The sequence below is a fragment of the Lithobates pipiens genome, unplaced genomic scaffold, assembly GCF_037356315.1.
Source record: "Lithobates pipiens isolate NorthernLeopardFrog02 unplaced genomic scaffold, aLitPip1_a1.2 Scaffold_19, whole genome shotgun sequence".
Taxonomy (NCBI): domain Eukaryota; kingdom Metazoa; phylum Chordata; class Amphibia; order Anura; family Ranidae; genus Lithobates; species Lithobates pipiens.
The window spans coordinates 130,500,600-130,521,720 of record NW_027507764.1 but is presented as its reverse complement, the minus strand read 5'-3'; the positions used below and the strand labels follow the sequence as shown (position 1 = coordinate 130,521,720).

The window sequence follows — 21,121 nt, the reverse complement described above, 5'->3', positions numbered from 1 at the left end:
TGAGTTGCCTAATGCACAAAAAAGGTGCATGTTCCATTTTTGGCAGTGCACATTTGCTCTGTACAGCAACACATGATAGTCCTCAAGATGCATTAGGGTGCTATTCAGAGTAAGTGAATGGCCCTGCATCACACTAATGCTTGAATTGTGTATTGCCACACATTACCACAAAGCATTAGTGTGAATGGCTCTTAGGCCAACACAGGGATCAGCTTGCAATTACTAGTCTGAAGCCTATCATGTGTAAGGCCCCTTTCACACAGGAAACAGATCCGTAATGGTCTGCCGTTGATGATCCGATTGCTCCGTTTATCCCCGCTGAGCTGTCGGAGGACAGGGTGGTCCTGTGCAGGGACCGCCCTGTCAGATCTCCGCTCTCCTCTATGGGGGATCGGATTAACACAGACCGTCTGTCTGTGTCCATCCGATCCGCTCTGCAGATGGATAGAAAAATAGGATTTTCCTCCATCTGCAGAATCGGACCATTGCGGAGACAGACAATATCGGGTGTCTGCGGATGTTCATAAAAGACACCCGCTATCCCATAGGAATGCATGTATGTCCGTATTTCATCCACAAACTCATGGATGAAATACGGACATAAGGTCCGCATGTGTGAAAGGGGCCTAACAGGTGTTTCAAAAAGGAGCTAAAAAAAACAAAAACAGTCAGCAAGGTTAGAGTAGCTTCAGTTTGGCATTGCTAGTGTTCACTATATGAATTGTTAAGCTTCAGAAAGTTTAAGGACAATCAGCATATTCATAGCCCAAATTTAACCAAACCTTTTTCTTTGCCTACTATCAACTAAAAAGGGGTCAGGTTTGACTCACTCTTCCCCTCCCTTTCCTGACCTGCCAGGCAGCATGCTCAGATAAGGGTCTGGTTTAGATTTTGGGGGACCCCACACCATTTTTTTTCAATGTTAGCAGGAGGGGAAGGGTCCCCTCAAAATTCATACTGAGGTGCCTGGTATGGGCCTGGGGAGAACCCCACACTGTTTCTTCTTTCTTTTTTTTTTTACATTCAGCTTTCATTGGGGAACCCCGCTGACAGCTGATGACTCTTTGTTTGCTTCTTGTCCTCCTGCTTAGCAACCAGCTATATGCATTGGTAAAATAAGAACCGCAAAACACATCAAAAATCGCATCACTTGCATTTCTGGTGCAGCTCTATTGAAGTCTATTACATACAAAATGCAAACTGCAGTAGGAAAAAAAGTCCCCGATCCTTTCCAAAAAACGCAATGCTGCAAAACACACAGATGTGAACTAGTACCATAGGAAACCATGTTAAATGGACTGTAGTGCATTTCTGAAAACTGCAAAACACACTAAAAAGCACATATGTGTGAATGTAGGGTAAGTGCTTGGAAAGTCGCATTGCTCCATTGTGTTTATAAATGCCCATATCTACTAAGTTTTGGGGTCATTTGCAACAGCCTTCGATGAACTAATGTATCCTTTTGACATCATTCAGATTTAATTTTATGTACAGTTGACTGGTTACAAGTTATTAGTACATTCCCATAAACTTGTATGGGAAGAGAAGAAGTTCTAAAAAGCCCATCAAGACAATACTGACCCTTACATTTACCTCTGTCCTGCTTCTTTTTAAAGGTAGTGCAGAGTAAAGATTTAGCTCATGTGCAACACATCTTGACCTCTAGGTGAATTTTACATAGCACTGTTTCAGAGATTGTATAATATATATTAGATGCTATCCTTTTTACCATATCAAAGGATCCAAAAATTGCACCTTACTAACATACATGTAACAATCTCCTGATCTCTAAGGGTCTGATGGTGACCCCCAGGGTCAGGGAGAGCTGACATTCCTCCTGAGGGTGCAGGTTACTAGGCATGATGGGAAGGAAGAAAAATGGTGGGTTTAGCATTCAAACCTTCTCTCTCTATTCTATCTTCAAATTAAACAAGAAAAGATTTGGCTAAAGTCAAGCTTTGAAAGTACTGGTTATCACTTGCTGAAGCTTATTAACAGTTTAGTGATGCAATCTATACTGAATAGCACAGCACCCTAACTGCATCTTGAAAACAGCCACATACCGTAACGTGCAGTGCCAGAAATGGTACATGCACGATTTTTTGAGCATTAAACAGCTCATATCCTGTATTAATGATTTGCAATTGTGTGAATAGGCCTTACGTCTAATCTCTCTCTTGATCACTGTTGATCCTCCCCTTCTGTGATTTTATATTATGTGATGCTGTTATATTACTGTGATTGCATACCTACCAAAATTTTAGCAAAATGGCACTGACAGGCAAATGGGCGTACCTGTACGTTCCTACTGCCATGCCATCACGTGCGCATCAGTCGGGACCTCCATGAGTCCAATCGCTGGTCCCGCGGACTCGATCACCACGGGGATACCCACAGCCATCTCATGGGGAGATGCTAATGTAAACAAGAATCGCCCTATGCTGCCTAGCGACAGTGTCACTGATCTCTGTCATTGTAGCAGAGGTCAGTGATGTGTCACACACAGCTATGCCCCCAAAGTTAGAAACATTCCCCAGGACACTCTTAACCCCTACACTACCATCTAGTGGTTAACCCCTTCACTGCCAGTGTACTTTACACAGGAATCAGTGTATTTGTATAGCACTGATTGCTGCATAAATGACAATGGTCTCAAAAATGTGTCTGCCATAATGTTGCAGTCACGATAAAAATCGCTGATCACTGCTATTACTAGTAAAAATAAATTATTGATAAAAATGCCATAAAACTATTCCCTTTTTGTAAACGCTATAACTTTTGCGCAAACCAATCAATAAACGCTTATGTCAATTTTTGTAATATATAATAATATATATATATATAATATAATATGTAGAAGAATACGTATCGGCTGAAACTGAGGAGAAAAAACTTTTTTTATATATATTTTTGGGGGATATTTATCCCCCAAAAATATGGGGGATAAATAATGATAAATAAATAATAAATAATGTAAAAAAATAATGAGTTTTTTCAAAATTGTCGCTCTTTTTTTGTTTATAGCACACAAAAGAAACCCCACAGGGGTGATCAAATACCACCAAAAGAAATCTCTATTCGTGGGGAAAAAAAGGACATCAATTTTGTTTGGGAGCCACGTCGCATGACTGCGCAATTGCCAGTTAAAGCGGAGGTCCACCCTAAAATGGACCTCCGCTCATCGGAATCCCCCCCCCCCCCTCCGGCGCCACAATCGGCACCTTTCAGGGGGGAGGGGGGTGCAGTTACCTGGATAATCCAGGTAACTGCACCCACTTCCGGGCTAGCTCTCTGCGGAACGGGGCGTACGTTACGCCCCGTTCCGCAAGCGCCCGCCCCCTTCAGCAAGTGCCCGCTGCCTGCTGGGAAACACACAGCTCCCAGAGGCAGCGGGGACCGTCCGGATTGCGCCGCGCGGCTCGCGCATGCGCAGTAGGGAACCGGGAAATGAAGCCGAAAGGCTCCATTTCCTGATTCCCATACCCAAGATGGCGGCGGGACCCGGCAGCCGAGCGAGCGATCGGCTTCGGGTGCCGACATCGCGGGCGCGCTGGACAGGTAAGTGTCACTATTTAAAAGTCAGAAGCTGCAGTATTTGTAGCTGCTGGCTTTTAAAAAAAAAAAAAAAAACACGGAGTCCCGGTGGACTCCCGCTTTAAAGCGACGCAGTGCTGAATCACAAAAAGTGGTCTGGTCTTTGGCCGGCAAAATAATCCGGAGCTTAAGTGAATAAGTGCACAAGGACTTTTTCTTACCACTACTATTCCTTTGTATTGGCTTTTGAAATTTACAAATGCAGCAATTTAGAAATTGAATGAAAGATTTAGAACTGGGAAATGCTTTTTGACAGATAAAAAGTGCATTTTATATACATCTACATAGATCAGACCAAAATAAGGGACAAATGAGGAGGAATGAGGGACAGAGGGACATTGCTCCAAATCAGGGACAGTCCCTTGAAATCAAGGACAGTTGGAAGCTATGTGATTGTCTACAAAAAAAAACAGCTTTGAACTACAAAAACCTGGGCTATTTAAACACTTCTGATACCTATGCATGCAAATGCCTTTGAAATAAACTGAAGAGCATTCTGGGTATTGATAGAAAATTTTACTTCTCTACAAAAATCTGGTCCAAATAAACACTAAATATACCTAGAAACCTAAATGTACTATGTAAATACCTTGGCAATATATAAGCTGAAGAGCATTCTGGGTATTGATAGAAAATTTTACTTCTCTCTCCCTAACATAAATGCTGGGCAAGTTTTGCACCCTTAGTCTGTGGCGATGTAGTGCTTAACCATCCTTCTCTTGGGGTTGAGCTGCTGACCAATGAATGGTTAATGAGGTCAGTACTGCTAACACCACAGACAACACTTAAGCACCCCTAACATATAGATATTTATGTTAGTAAGGTGCAATTTTTGGACCCTTTGATATGTTATAAAAGATAGTATCTAATACAGCCTTTCTCTACACAGAGGAACTCTTGAAATAGTTTTCTGGTCTTAAGGAACCCCTATTAAAAATCTACAATTCATGATACATTTGTGTTATGGTCAATGAGAAGAATGGTTTTAACACTTGTGGATGTTGGGAAGATTTACAGTAGTAAATAGTGTCAGTGGGAACTTATTTGTGAGGCAGAAATTGCCCAATGCTGAAGGAACCCCTACCAACCTCTGGAGGAACCCTGGTTGAGAATCACTGATCTAATATATATTATAGAGTTTCTGAAAAAGAGCTAAGGAAAATTTACCTATAGGCTTGAATGCTGTGTTCACACTATTTTTCCGTTGCTTACTGTGTTGTGTGATACCCACCTAGGCAAAATGAGTTGGAAATTTGTTTTTGTTTTACAGGTTTGTAAGTCTATGATTAAAAAAAAAGAAAAAACTGAGGAGAGCATTAATGAAAACAGTATACTGAATACAATTTTCAGAATATGTTTTCTTAATCTGTATTCTTCCTGTTCCCTCATTAAATGTAATCAGCACCAACCTCTAAATATGTGAGCTGTCAGCAAAATCTGCATATACCCAGAGGTGCCTGCACATACTTTGGTATCTTTTATTCTCATCACCTCCTGCACTGCATAGTCTATTAATATAATGGCCAATCTTGCTGACCAATACTGAGGTGCAGAGGGCAAGAGGGGCAAGGCTAAAGTACCTCCATACCCAAAGAAATTGGTATTGGAATAAAAGAGTGAATACCTTCTTTTCTAACAAGCCCTGTGGTGCTGTGCACTGATTTGTTTGGAGAGCATGTTGGGTTCTTTCAATTCACCATAACCTCAATGGTTATATTTCCTTAGTGGGCCCCAAGTCCTGCCTTAGAGATGCTCTAGTTCCCATAATAATATTCAAAGTAGCCTGGAATGGTTATATGTAGCATTATGTGATTGTGTGCACTTTTTTTTGCCACTGGGAGGAGTTTTTGGATGTGTTTCATATGCCACGGGCTATTCAAAAAAAATAATTATGTGATAGCTTGCTTCTTGGTTTTTTACTTTAAACTCAAATTTCAGAATTAGAGAGTAGTAATTAGACATGTGGAGAGTAAAATATTTCGTTTCGGAATTTCGTTTTCATCCGAAAACTTAATTTATTTAGTTACTCCCGAAATTCGTTTTTATTTATTTCGTTTTTCGTTCAAAAATTGCATTCGTCCGAAAATCCACATGAATTACGGTCGAATCTTTGAAGTCTTTAAAGGCTTATGGTGTCTGTCGAATGTATAAAGAAGATTCGACAGAGCTAGTATATAGCATACTTTAGAACCCCTGTTAAAGTCTATGGGACTCCAACATTAAAAATCTAAAGTGCTAATTTTAAAGACTAATTTGCAAGTTACTGTCCTAAAAAGTGTTTGGGGACCCAGGTCCTGCCCCAGGGGACATGTATCAATGCAAAAAAATTTTTTAAAAACGGCCGTTTTTTCAGGAGCAGTGATTTTAATAATGATTAAAGTGAAACAATAAAAGTGTAATATTCCTTTAAATTTCGTAGTGGGGGGGTATCTATAGTATGCCTGTGAAGGGGCGCATGTTTCTGGTGCTTAGAACTGTCCCTGCACAAAGTGTCATTTATGCAGGAAAAAAAAAGTCCTTTAAAATCACTCGCAGCTATTATGAATTGTCGGCTCCGTAATACAGAGAACACTCATTGAAAGTCATTGATAAAAAAATAAATAAATAAAAAAGCGTGGGGGTCCCCCAAATTCAATTACCAGACCCTTCATGTCTGGTATGGATATTAAGGGGAACCCTGCCTCAAATTTAAGAAAAAATTTGAACTGTTGTAACAATGAAAACGAAAATAAAGCATTTATTTATGTCGGATCTGTCGTTTTTCGGATTTTGTGCTTTCGTTATCGTTTGTCAAAACGAAAATTGCTGAAATTCGGACGAAAATGCATTCGGACGAAAACGAATGCACATGTCTAGTAGTAATCACCAGCCTTGCACTACACACCAGTTCAAGATCTGCATTTGATATTGGGATAAAAAGGGAAATATTTACATGGCGACCTTCATGGTTGTTAACCATTTGCTTACTGGATACTTAAACCCCCCCCCCCCCCTCCTGATCAGACCAATTTTTAGCTTTCAGCGCTGTCACATTTTGAATGACTATTGTGCGGTCATGCTACACTGTATGCAAAAACAGAGCCCATTCACCTCACATAATTCAGCTTCTGCAGAACAGATATTACTAGGTTCATCTATCATCTTCAAGGCTATCTGATATTGATTCTCCAAACCCAGGACCACCCAATGGCCAGCTAAAAATTTCCACATCTCAAAACAGGGACAAAATATTCCAAACATTTAGGGCTATTACAAGGGACACCAATATGGTGACCCACGCTCTCACCCTACTGGGGAATGAGGAGCTTTCAGTGTGACAGAGCTAGACTAGTTTACACACCTACAGAGTCCTCCATCACTCAGGTGCCAATACTACTTCTCCTCATGCTAGGTCTTTCAAAAGAAGTCCCCATTTCCAATAATAAATGTCCCAGCTGGAATGTAGTTTCATTATTAATGAATCTTTACTGAGATATACATCCTTAGTTAACCAAGAAAAGGTTCTCCTTTGGAGAATTTGTCAAACTTTAAACTATGCTTCTACTGAGAAATCTTGTGCTTACACAGTTTTTATCTTCAGAAATGTATTCTATATCAGTGGTTTCCAAATTGCAGCCAAAGGGCCTGAAGCAGTCCTTTGCTTGCGTTTATCCAGCCCTGGGGGCACGTTTCTTCTCACCGATGCAAGACAAGACACTATGCCTTCCACTAACACAAACAAAGAGGCATAATTCCTGTTTCTTCCATTAGCACCAATGATGATCATGCATGTGTGTGTGTATATATATATATATATATATATATATCTATCTATCTATCCCCAATGGCTGCAAATTTTGTGGGTGTTAGTAACAAAGATCTCCCCAAGATGGTCCCTGGAGCCTGCAGAAGAGGACACATTAATCCTATGCTGGGTCCCCCCCCCCCCATCTAACTTTAGTACTAAAGGGAGAAGCTTCCCCTAAAAATAATTCCATGAAAATAAAAAAAAAAGACAAGACAAGACATCTAGTGCAAGAGTGAGAATTACATTGAAGTTAGAATTACAACACCCGGTTACATCCAGCCACCCGTCTAGATTTAGGACTAATACTCATTTTGTGGGATATATAAGTCTTTGCCCTGGGTGAAAGAAGGTCAAGCTTTGCCACTGAGTAACCCCCTATAGATCACAGGAGACCTTAGAAAGTTGGAGGTATAGGAAGACTAGGCCGACTAAGCTAGGTTTACCCAGTCTTTTAACAAATGTATGCATGTTATTTACATGCAAAAGCCTCTCATTTGTAAATTTCCAGTGCCTGTGAGTGGTGCTTGGCTCTGCCATCGTGGTTGTGATGTCCCTTTGACTCCTCCCACAACAGCTGGCTAAAAGGTTATGTAGGGATTCGAAAGTAAGGGTAGAGGAGCTTGGGCAGCACAGAGCATTTTAGACACTATCAGAAGAGGAGAGGTCTGTGATATTCAAGGATGGAGGGAAGACATAGCCATATTTTGTAGCAAGTTCAAAAGAACATTGCAAGTAATTAAAAAATCATTAATGGAAAGGAGAACACTGAAAGCATGCATTGGAAGTCATTTTTTTATGTCAGTAATGTCTTATTATGATTATAAAATTATCATTCACAATACCTATACGCACTCAGCGAACCAGAAATTCCTTCTGATATTATTGCCACCACCACCATATGGTAAATTGCATACAGTAGTGCATTCAAACAAGGAAGATGCCGCTCTAGGTGAGCCATCACTACAGTCTAAATGCAGCTGTTCTTTTCTTCATACGGTAGTGTATACCACTGCATACGATCAAATGTAAAATTTGAATATTGCTTTCTAAACCCTACAGAAATGTTTTCTCACAAACACATATACAAAAACCACAAATAGCTGAGCATGTTGACCCTTCTACAAGATGCACTCACTGAGAACAGCCGTGGGCCTGCGATAGAATTAATCCACCACTGCTGGGCAAGATCAGGCAATTTGCAGGACAGAAAATGTCAGACTTCAGGTGACCGCTGACCCTGTGATTGATTTAGCAGTGGCAGTTTCTATTTTCCTAGCAATGTAGGTTTCTTTTTACTAAAAAGCAAAAAAGAATAGGATATGCATATATAAATGCATAGTGCATAAATGCAGCAGTGTTTAACTGTTTTAATAAGATGAAATAAAACTTTTACATTTTCACTGCATAATTTACCACCACCTCTAAAGTGAGAGCAATGTATGATTTTTTTAAACATTCATTTCATTCAGCACTTTATGCTTTTTAAGTACATCTAATACCTGAAATGTAACACTTGAATGACGTAGTATATGTGTAAATAAGAATATGACATGTTAGACCACACCAAGATTTAGAATCTGGAGTTTGGCAAGATGTCATCTTACTATGTATTTGAGTAGTACAATGAGGATTTATATTCTTGTGGGGTATACAGTATATTTTGAATCATTGAGATCTCAGAATTGATTGAGGGTGATTGGATATATTTTCACTTCCTTTGGTTATGTCTCACATCTGCTATATATTTTCTAACCTTCCTAGATTTAGTAATGAATTTTTGTTCCTTTTTATTTTCTAAGAAGTTAACCATATTATGCAAGATCTGCTCATCTGGTAATTTGAATCTAATACTCACAAAGCATGTAAGTGTATTGATAGAAAGTGGTTCAAAAGACCACATAACCTTTCATACTGGCAGAATGTGCAGTGGGCTCCTGTTGCTCTGTGGGTGACGTCTGGTCCCCTGCTTTTAACACCACCTTGTGATCTGATAAATGAGTAGAAGACATACTTATTAGGATCCTTAATGAGGTGGGAAAAACAGTTTATGTGCTCCACTTTGCTCAGCCAGCTGGTAAAGTAGTCCAAAGAACCATTAACATCAATGCAGAGTGTTCATCTGGGCAACTGCCAGATTAAATATTCAGACCTTGGTTGTCTTTTTTTCCCCCAAGAATGCTTAAAATGTGCGATTTTGAACTGTTGCTTTATATATGTTTTTTCACTATGTATTCCATCTTAATTTTACAAATACACATTTACTTCACGACAAAGGATTTCTATAGCATTATGGGTTAGTTAAGGAGATAGAACAGCAACAGCTTAAGGCCTGAGTCACTACAAAAACATTATACATTCCTTTTAAGCCAAGTCTTAATTTTCTGGCCAATATTTTCTATAAATGCTATTGTGTCAATGCAAGGAGATTAGGTAGTGAGAGAATAAAGCTGCCTGTGCATAGCAATAATAGCAATAACAATAGCAATTTGTCAAAATTCAAGCCATAGTTGGCCGCTTCAGCACCACCTTGAAAGCAGGGCTGAGTCACACACACTAAACTTGGGGGCCTGCTACAAAACAAGGCTGACTAGGGTCTTACTACTATGCCCATATACAGTCCACAGCCCATGCAGGACTCGTGGTCTTCTACATGTGTATGAATGGAGGATCATAAACTCTTAATTTATAAGTCTCCTGGTCACCATAGCAGTGGCCCACCATGGCTTGGGGCACTCATTGTGCAAGGCCTTTTAAAGGGGCAGTGAATTTACTACTGCTTAAAACCTGACTCAATGAACTTTGATTGAAAAATCAAAGTAGCTAGGTGGAAAGCTGTCAGCTGAACAGTGACCACATCACTGTTTAGATCTATGATATTTCACCAAAGCCTCCTTACAGGTATGTTAAAACAATTGTAAAAATAATAAAAAATACATTTATAAACAAAAATAAAAGGAAATAATAAAAATCTACAAATACTGACACCACTGTACTACTGATACAATTCTCTACTCTACTGACACCGTCCAGTGCTCTACTGACACTGTCCACTGCCCTACTGACGCTGCCCCCTGCCCTACAGACACTGTCCACTGCCCTACTTGACACTGTCCACTGCCCTACTGATACTGTCCACTGCTCTACTGACACTGTCCACTGCTCTACTGACACTGTCCACTGCTCTACTTACACTGTCCATTGCCCTACTGACACTGTCCACTGCCCTACTGATACTGTCCACTGCTCTCCTGACACTGTCCACTGCTCTACTGACACTGTCCATTGCCCTACTGACACTGTCCGCTGCTCTACTGATACTGTCCTCTGCCCTACTGACACAATGCACTGCCTTACTGACACTGTTCACATGCCGTCCTCTGCCCTACCAACACTTTTAACCACTTAAGGACCAGGCCTCTTTTTCAGATTTGGCATTTACATGTTTAAAACTGTTTTTTTTTGCTAGAAAATTACTTAGAACGCCCAAACATTATATTTCGTTTTTTTTCTAATACCCTAGAGAATAAAATGGCGGTCATTGCAATACTTTTTTTCACACCGTATTTGTGCATTGTGTATTTGAATAAAAAAATAAGACAACAGTAAAATTAGCCCAATTTTTTTATATTGTAAAAGATAATGTTACGCCGAGTATATTGATACTCAACATGTCATGCTTCAAAATTGCACCCGCTCGTGGAATGGCCTCAAACTTTTACCCTCAAAAATCTCCATAAGCGACATTTAAAAAAATTCTATAGGTTGCGTGTTTTACAGAGGAGGTCTAGGGCTAGAATTATTACTCACGCTCTACCGATCGCGGTGATACCTCACATGTGTGGTTTGCCTGCCGTTTTCATATGCGGGCGCTACTCACGTATGCGTTCGCTTCTGTGCGCGAGCTCGTCGGGACGGGGGCGTTTAAAAAAAAAAATTCTTATTTATTTTACTTGATTTTATTTATTTTTACACTTTAAGAAAAAAAAAAATAATGGATCACTTTTATTCCTATTACAAGGAATATAAACATCCCTTGTAATAGAAAAAAGCATGACAGGTCCTCTTAAATATGAGATCTGGGGTCAAAAAGTCCTCAGATCTCATATTTGGACTTAAATGCAATAAAAAAAAAAAATGCCATTTTAAAAAATGAAAAAAATATACCTTTAAGTGGTATGGGCGGAAGTGACGTTTTGATGTCGCTTCCGTCCTCCTATGGTATAGAGACGAGCGGGGGGAATCTTAGCCTCACTCGTCTCCATACCCAGCCATCAGTAGGACCCGATTGCCTCCGCTCCGGTAAGCGGCGGAGGGCGCGGGAGAGTGGCGGGCGGTGGCACCTCTCCCGCTGCCGATAACGGTGATCTCGCAGCGAACCTGCTGCGGAGACCACCGTTATAGTACACAGGACCGCCTCCTGTAAAGCAGGATACCTCGGTTGTGGCAGCAGCTGCTGCGGTTACCGAGATATCCCTCTTCAAAAAAACAACGTATATTTTCATTGTTCATGTTTTTACAGTGACGTTTATTAATCGACGCAAAATGTATGAGTACAGCAATGCTTTTGATTTATTTAACCATGTCCTTTAAAGTGGATGTAAACCCTCACATATACCCAGTGAAGTGAACAGTCTCAGATAATACACAGGGATGAAACATATCTCCCTATAATATAAATTATACATGTGTATCTGCTGTCTGCAGCTTGCTATATCCTTTAGAAAATGAACATCATGTTAGAATTTGTTCTTTCAGCTGTGGGAGGGGAGTCTTGGCATACACTGTGTGACAGCTGATTGGAGGAAAGGCACACACTCCCCCTCTACATAGGCAGAAGAACGAAGATACTTGCAGAGCTGTACTTTTAATAGACAAGCTCTTTGCTAATCTATTTATAGCAATCACCCCAAAACAAATTTTCAGCTGACTTTGACTGCTGTGTCGGAGAACTTGTCAGAAGTTATCATGTTGATAACATAAGAACGGAGCAGCAGAAAATTACAGGAATTAGAGCTTTGGAGAGAGATAGATAAACACTAGAGATATATGTGCCAGGTCCAATTTCCTGAATTGGGTTTACATCCACTTTAAGCATCTCCCACTGTTTACACAATTTGGCAACACCCACTGGTCACGCTAAGAAAGTCGCATTACTTCTCTCCTTGAGGCACCCAAAAGGTGACCCTGGTTTTTTACAGTCCTATAATGTATACTACAAAAAAAAAATAGCTGTGTGCCTCTAAAGTGGTTGGGTTTGACTTGAGGAAAAGGTGGCAACCCCAGTCTGAATATAGTATATGGCTAGCATTAGACACTGCTATTCACATAAGAATCTAGCAGGGGATAAGGAGCAAGAGTGAGAAAAATCTTATTAATGCCCACATTACCTATCCATCCAGAGAGTGATTCAATCTTTCATCTTAGTGATTCGGTGCTACTCTGATGTAAAAAAATTTGATTTTTTTTATTATTGCGCTTTTATTCAGTACAAAAGCAAGCAACAAAATGTTTTAATCCAAATGCAAGGTTTGCAGCTGTTTTTATTTACCTAACTGTTCATCACTTCTTGTTGAATGACACAGCCATGCTCGTGTAATTGCTTCTGCTTTTCCAAGTATTGATCTTGCTTATTTAGTTCTTGTTCCATTTTCATATTAATGGACAACACATAACACATTAAAGCACAATATAAATCAAACTTGGCTTTTAGAATCCAAATACTGTGTGTGAAGCAATATATGTTTAACACTGTGTGGTATTCTTTGACTTTTCACCAACGGTATACTGAAAAAAAACTGGTGGCTACAGGTTTGTAATTGTATGTAATTATACTTAAAGTGGTTATAAAGCCTAAACATTTTTTACCTTAATGCATTCCTTGCATTAAGGTAAAAAATGTGTAGGCGTCGGCATCCACCCTCACCCCCTCTTTTACTTACCTAAGACTTTATTCGGCCCTCAATTGATCCAGCGCTGTGCAGGTCTGTGCTCTTCTCTCCCCTCATTTCCGGGTCTTGCTGGCTTTGCTGGGGCACCGGGAGCCATTTGCTCCCAATGCTGTCAATAAAAACCAATGACAAGGGAACGGGGGGCACAATGGACACTGCAGCGGGGCTCGGGTGTGAGCACACACGAGTGCCCCCATGGGAACTGGCTTCCCATGGGGTCGATAGACAGAAGGGAGGGGCCAGGAGGGCTGGTGGTGGACCCGAAAAGTGAGGGTTTGTGGCGGCTCTGTGGAATTCCATTGCACAGAGAAGGTAAGTATAGACATGTTTGTAAAGGTATTTAAAAAAAAAAAAATAACAATCACTTTAAGACAACAGCCCCCTGGTGTAATGATTTCCAATCAGCTAGAAGGTGCTATTAGTGTACTGTATGTCCACTGTGTGATACAGAAATTCTGTTTCATTTCATAATGGTGCCAGTACCATTACTGAAAAGGGTTTTCCTCTTTACCAGTACCATTACTGAAAAGGGTTTTCCTCTTTCTTTCCGAGTGCCATTACTGATATTTCTCTCAAGTGCCTGGCACGCTTTTAAAAACACATTGTCATTAAAATATGAAAGCTGTTTTATCTACCAAAAGAAATATAGTTCTGTCTATACAGCCCTGAGATTTACATAGTTCTGCCACACAAAAACAGCACCATCATGCAGAGCAGAGTCCCTATCCCATGCCTGTAATTGGACAGCGAATGAAAAAGCAGTGTTCTGTTTTAAATGGCAGTATATGCAATGACATATTGTACCTCCTAGCCCCTCCCAGACCCATGGTCACTTGCTGACTTGGCACAGTCCACAGGCAGCTTAAAGTGTTAGATCACCTAATATGAAAGGTGAAAGGGTGAACTAACACTGTACACCCTCCCCACCCCCCTGCTCCCTGCTGTACTTACCTTACCTGTACTTACCTGCTGTACTTAAATCCCCGTTCATCTCCCTCTTCTCTGTGCAGCATTTCCAGGATGGATCAGATTGATCCAGCTCCAGCATAGAGCATTTCTTTGATCTGTCCTGGAAGCATTGCACAGAGAAGAGGGAGATGAGTGGAGATTTTAAATCTGCAGACTGCTGGACCAGCTGCATGGGCACTGATCCACAGAGCTGTAAGTATAGTGGCATCTGGGGGGGGGGGGGGGGTGTATGGTGTTAGTTGAACTTTAAAAAAAAATTCTGAAAAGGTGAACTAACCCTTTAATTTCCCAATAAAGCACTTATGTTTATGTCAATGTAATTTTATTTCAAATAAGTACAATACAGTGAATGTTTTCCAGTCTTTTGATATGTAAATAGGACAGTAATGTTCTAAGCCTTGGCTCAATGAATTTAATCTAACCGAAGAAACAAGAAAAAAAGCAGGGAGGTTATAGCTAGGTCTGTACAAACCAGCATGAAACAAAAGGGGAGGTACAAGATGCACATAATAACACATTGTAGTGACTTGGCACAACACTAGGTGGCAACATTTATAAAAACATCAATGGCACAATGCAATAACAGAAACATGTATAATACGTGGAATGTGACAGGCACCGATGAGCTTATTTATCTGAGGATGAGGCTGCCAACCTAGTTGTACTTTTTGCGAAGAATGTGTAAAGCGTTTGGTCCCTGGTGTTCCTGCTAGTCTCCTTGCTTTAGTTTTAAAAACTGACCACACTAAGCAGGGGAGGACATGCTGGGAACTCAGTGTGCTCTCCTCAAATGCTTATCCTGACATGTCCTTGCTACACAGTCATTCACTGGCAATTGCAGTGTGCTGTTTCTTCTTTCTTCTTTCTTCTTTCTTCTTTCTTCTTCCTTCTTCCTTCTTCCTCCTCCTCCTCTTCTTCTTCCCCAGCTCTTATGCAGCTGAGAACAGAGGGAATGTGATTGCTAGGATAAAATGGTAATTATAATGTTTTTCTAATTTTTATAGCTGTACAAAATGTTTTTCCTTTTGTTTCTAACTGAATGGGTTGTTTTATAAGTTGATCATTTACAATCACTTTAAATCAGAAAAAACAAAAGACGGTTAAAACAATACATGTTTATGTATTGTATCTGTATATTAAGCTGTGTCTCTAGATGTCCACTTGTAAGAACACTTTTTTGATCAAAATTTCAAAATAGCCAAAACTTTTTGGATTATACAGTATATGGTATTGGTGCCTTCTACAATATTTTAACATCTTAAAGCAAAATTAAGCATGTACTATTTGGCATTTAAGAAAAGTTCATTACCAAACCATTATTGACCTTATAATTTAGGACAAATTTTCAGGTCTTGTATTTGTTTGTGGTTATTTTATTTTATTTTTTTATGCGTACATTTCAATGTTTATTGAGCACATGTTTTCGCACTCGGTGTGTGCACCGAAGGCTGTGATAGTTAATAAAACGGCAAAGTGTTTTGTGGAGCAGGACCTACTGTAACATTTTTATGCCAGGCAATAATGTTTTTTATTGGCTCAATGATAAATGTTGCGGCGTTAATAGGGCCCAGGAGTGGCCAGTTTTGAAGTGATTAAAACGTAAATAACACCTCTGTTATTGTAACAATGTGTGAACACCGGCTAGTGTTGCAAACAGCAGATTCCAGAGGAGTTAACAGATTGTTCTAATGAAATTTCATTAGTGAACTTCTTTTTACGCTGTGTTGGAATGCACAAGTGTTATTCCACCATTGTTCTACGACTTCTATGTGTCACTACACTATGATAAATGGCACCTGAAATCTGGGTTCCTAATGCAATGTAATCAGACCTTTCCTGGTGCTGAGGAGGCCTGCACATTAATCTTACTTCTTAGACAGCAATAAAGTTTAAGGAGGAGCTCCAGTCATTTTTGTGTTCATTAAAAAATGTAGGTGCTGACTTTTAATAAACAGACACTCGCCTGTCCTAGGATCCAGCAATGTGCTCACCTGAGCCACCCATTTCCTCCATATTTTGTCCCCACAGAGCCCAGTCATGGGGAAGTCAATCATTCCGTCATTGAAAAGCACTCTATGAATGGAGGAGGTGGACCTTTAATTTATCCGCCCATCTGCCATTCATTGAGCACTTTTTGTTGCCGGAAGTGAACCCCTGCATGCCAGCCTGTATGCTTCTACAGTGACCATATAGCCTTCATCCAGTTCCAATGTTAAGACTCTTATCTCTGTGTTTTGTTGTTCTGACAACCCTGCCTGCCATAAACAATGTACTATTTACTAGTACTAATGTACTAGTTCCCAGGATCTCTGAGCTGCAAAAGACTTTTTCCTACATATCCATACTCAGTCTCCATTAGCTGCCTACTGAGGGGAATCAGAAGGCCACAGTCTGGGAGCCAAGGATAGTGATAGTGCCCCTTAGTATCCTGTTCCTTCAAGACTTCACTGGTCCTCTTTGTCACTGCCTAGACCAGCTGCTATAACAAATCCTGGTTAGCCAGTCTGCCCCCTAGTGGGAATGTACTCCCATTCATGGTATAAGTACTGGACAGCTGCAATATATTATGGGGTTTTTAGAGTTTGGGTTTAGATGTGCTTTAAAGGTCTGCATTACCCCTTTTCCAATCCTTTCCCCTTTCCTCCCACAGCACATATACAGTGGTGTGAAAAAGTGTTTGCCCCCTTCCTCATTTCCTGTTCCTTTGCATGTTTGTCACACTTAAGTGTTTCGGAACATCAAACCAATTTAAACAATAGTCAAGGACAACACAAGTAAACACAAAATGCAATTTGTAAATGAAGGTGTTTATTATTAAAGGTGAAAAAAAATCCAAACCATCATGGCCCTGTGTGAAAAAGTGATTGCCCCCTAAACCTAATAACTGGTTGGGCCACCCTTAGCAGCAACAACTGCAACCAAGCGTTTGCGATAACGTGCAATGAGGCTTTTACAGCGTCCTGGAGGAATTTTGGCCCACTCATCTTTGCAGAATTGTCCTAATTCAGTTACATTAGAGGGTTTTCGAGCATGAACGGCCTTTTTAAGGTCATATCACAACATCTCAATAGGATTCAGGTCAGGACTTTGGCTAGGCCACTCCAAAGTCTTCATTTTGTTTTTCTTCAGCCATTCGGTGGTGGACTTGCTGGTGTGTTTAGGATCATTGTCCTGCTGCAGAACCCAAGTTCGTTTCGGCTTGAGTGCACGAACAGATGGTCGGACATTCTCCTTCAGGATCTCTTGGTAGACAGCAGAATTCATAGTTTCTTTTATCACGGCAAGTCTTCCAGGTCCTGAAGCAGCAAAACAGCCCCAGACCATCACACTACCACCACCATATTTTACTGTTGGTATAATGTTCTTTTTATGAAATGCAGTGTTCCTTCTACGCCAGATATACTTGGACACACACCTTCCAAAGAGTTCCACTTTTGTCTCATCGGTCCACAGAATGTTGTCCCAAAAGTCTTGGGGATCATCAAGATGTGTTGTGGAGAAATTGAGACGAGCTTTGATGTTCTTTTTGCTCAGCAGTGGTTTTCTCCTTGGAACTCTGCCATGCAGACCATTTTTGCCCAGTCTTTTCCTGATGGTGGAGGCATGAACGCTGACCTTAACTGAGGCAAGTGAGGCCTGCAGTTCCTTGGACGTTGTTGTGGGGTCTTTTGTGACCTCTTGGATGAGTCGTCGCTGCGCTCTTGGGGTAATTTTGGGCGGCCGGCCACTCCTGGGAAGGTTCACCACTGTTCCATGTCTTCGCCATTTGTGGATAATGGCTCTCACTGTGGTTCGCTGGATTCCCAAAGCTTTGGAAATGGCTTTATAACCCTTTCCAGACTGATAGATCTCAATTACTTTCTTTCTCAATTGTTCCTGAATTTCTTTGGGTCTCGGCATGATGTGTAGCTTTTAAGGATCTTCTGGTGGACCTTACTGTGTCAAGCAGCTCCTATTTAAGTGATGCCTTGATTGTGAACAGGTGTGGCAATAATCAGGCCTGGGTGTGGCTAGAGAAATTGAACTCAGGTGTGGACAACCACAGTTATAGTATTTTTTAACAAGGGGGGCAATCACTTTTTCACACAGGGCCATGATGGTTTGGATTTTTTTTCACCTTTAATAATAAACACCTTCATTTACAAATTGCATTTTGTGTTTACTTGTGTTGTCCTTGACTATTGTTTAAATTGGTTTGATGTTCCGAAACACTTAAGTGTGACAAACATGCAAAGGAACAGGAAATGAGGAAGGGGGCAAACACTTTTTCACACCACTGTAGTTACCTACATCACTGCACAGACTGGCTTTCTGTACAGCAAACAACAGAAATCCTCTGATCTGTACTGTTCCCATTTATATAGACACAGTTGTAAACCTATATGCTGTTTTCATAAATGTAGTTAGTATTTGTACCGAGTAGTGTTTAAAAACATGCTATTAAATATCTTCATTCATTGTCTGTGCACCAGGTCATTGAATAGCCCAGGTGGTGGAGGGACCTGGATCTACCCTGTTGTGAATTGCCCAACCCTATCAGGCATAGTAAGCTGTAGACACAGCTTTTGCTTATTATGATAGGAATTATGCAAACAAGTGGCGGTAAAGCCGCAGAGGTAGGTGAGCCCACAGATGGTTGTCTACCAGGTCACATGACTGTTTTGAATGGCCTGGGTGGTGTCAGGACCAATCTGTCTTGTTGTGAATTGCAGTGACAGGAGCTGCCACTGTCAATCAAATCCTCTTACCCGACCAGATCAGGCAGAGTTAGCCATAGACAAAGCTGAGTGAACACAAATGGTGATAATGCTGCAGAGGGTAGGTGGATCTGCAGATGGTTCCCACCACCAATGAACAGTAGGAAGCTCCTTGCAGGATCAACAGGTATTTTCAGAGTTTAATGTATTAAGAAATAAAAAGGCAATTTTTGTTGTAGGGACTGTAATATTTTTTTTTTTGGGGGGGTATACAACTGCTTTAATGAAAAACCTGGCCAAAGACATTAAACATTATATGGTGTATATAATAAGGATATAATGTACTGTATATAATAGTTGATTCATTTATAAAAAATCTTTGTCTTTGTTTAAAATCATAATGAAAATAAAAACTAGGAACACCTCTTAACCGATTCGGTAGTGTAATAGTATTCTTCTTAAAAGCACAATTTATGAATGACCATAGTGTGACAGAGTGACACTTGCAAAAGGAACCTGTTTCTAGCACAATAACACATGACTTCTGCATTTTGGCATCAACACATTAAGGGGAACTTAGAGAGGTTGCTCAGTTATTGGTGTACAACAGAAAAGGCAGCAACACCTTTCAACAGACCTCGGGTGAGACTTTACTGCTCGAACCATATACAGTAAACACTGCAATAGCCATTGAATCAAGACATGCAATTCAACAATGGTGAGTGCCTGTTTCCTTTTTTTTTTATAAAATAAAATAGTAAAATTCAGTTGGTGTGATAGCTCCAGTCTCTTGTAATAAATAGCTGTTTGAAATTTCAGGTTTTTTTGTAGCACCCTTCTAGCGTAGGGTGCTAGGCAAATTTTGTTTTTGGCAAGGAAGCAGTGATTGTGTGTTCTGGTCTGTTCAGGGTTTCATAGGCTGGAAGTTCTATTTCTTCCCCCTGCTTCTACAAAAAGATTTCAGAACATAGGGAGGGAGATTCAAAAAACAGCTTTACTATACATCATGGCCTGGCCAATCCCCGTTGAGCAGTGTCCAGAAGGTGGCTGGGGAGCTAATACATAGTGTGAAGCCCTGGGAAGGTTGTTCTCTCTCCTCAAGAGGGTTCCAAGTTTTAGGGGAAACTGCTGCCCCTCTGAGGTAACCTTAGGACTGTGTAACTATTCTTGAGACTTTAATGGTGTCAGGGCCGGGAGACTGGAGTGATCTCCTGAGGGATCTGGCTGTGGGATCAGGTCTGAAGAACGATTGTCTCCCTCACTGGACTGGTTTTGGAGACGGCTGGAAGGAGTGCAGTTGTCATGTGGACTTAGGAGTAATGACCCTGAACTGATTTCTGGTGACTGTGTGCTTTTAAAATATACCGTATTTATCAGCATATAATGTGCACTTTTTCTCCCTGAAAATAGAGGACAAAACACGGACGTGTGTTATACGCCAATAGTGTATCTCTAAGGGGAAGGAGGGGGATGAGCGCTGCCGAGCACCGCCAGAATTTACAGAGCCATCATCTCCTGTATAATTTACTCTCACTTGGCTCTGATGTCACACGCACACTCCCGCCTCCGGCATTGGACCAGTGTTCTGTCAATCACAGGAGCTGATCCAATGCCGATGGCAGAGGTGGGACTGTGTATGTGACTGCCGGCTGAGAGCAAGAGATGGTGGCTCAGTGATTTCCTGCATGATTTTACTGCAAATTAGATGGTGAGGCTGCAGATGGGCATCATGCTGCATTGATGGGAGATGGGCGCATATCAGGCTGCATTGAGGCTGCAGATGGGCACAGATCAGGCTGCAGATGAGTACAGATGAGGCTGCAGATGGGCACTATTTAGGCTGCATTAATGGGTACTGACCATAATTTTGCTTCAAAGTGGTTTATTTTGAAAAAAAAATGTATATGTGTTATACGCCGATAAATATGGTAAGTACCAGAGGTAGCATAGACGGAGACCACTCTCACAGAGTCTCAGAGTACTGGCCATTTCCCTGATAGCAAGCACAAAAGAAACACCGCTCTGATCTGTGAAGCCCACTATGGAAGTTTTAGAGAACGGCACGCCCAAATCCAGGTGCTCCAAGGCTCAGGATGTCCCTCCTACATCCAAAAACTGTATCCTGA

The 21,121-nt window shown here is 40.9% G+C and overlaps 1 protein-coding gene and 1 non-coding gene across 10 annotated transcripts in view; both read left to right on the top strand.

The window, feature by feature from the left end:
- Nucleotides 1-21,121, top strand: part of HDAC9 (histone deacetylase 9) — an 880,403-nt gene that overhangs the window by 179,222 nt on the left and 680,060 nt on the right. The window lies entirely within an intron of this gene.
- LOC143999866 (U4atac minor spliceosomal RNA) lies at nt 4,302-4,434 on the top strand. Its single transcript, XR_013278183.1, has one exon. It is a non-coding gene; the product is annotated as a U4atac minor spliceosomal RNA (small nuclear RNA).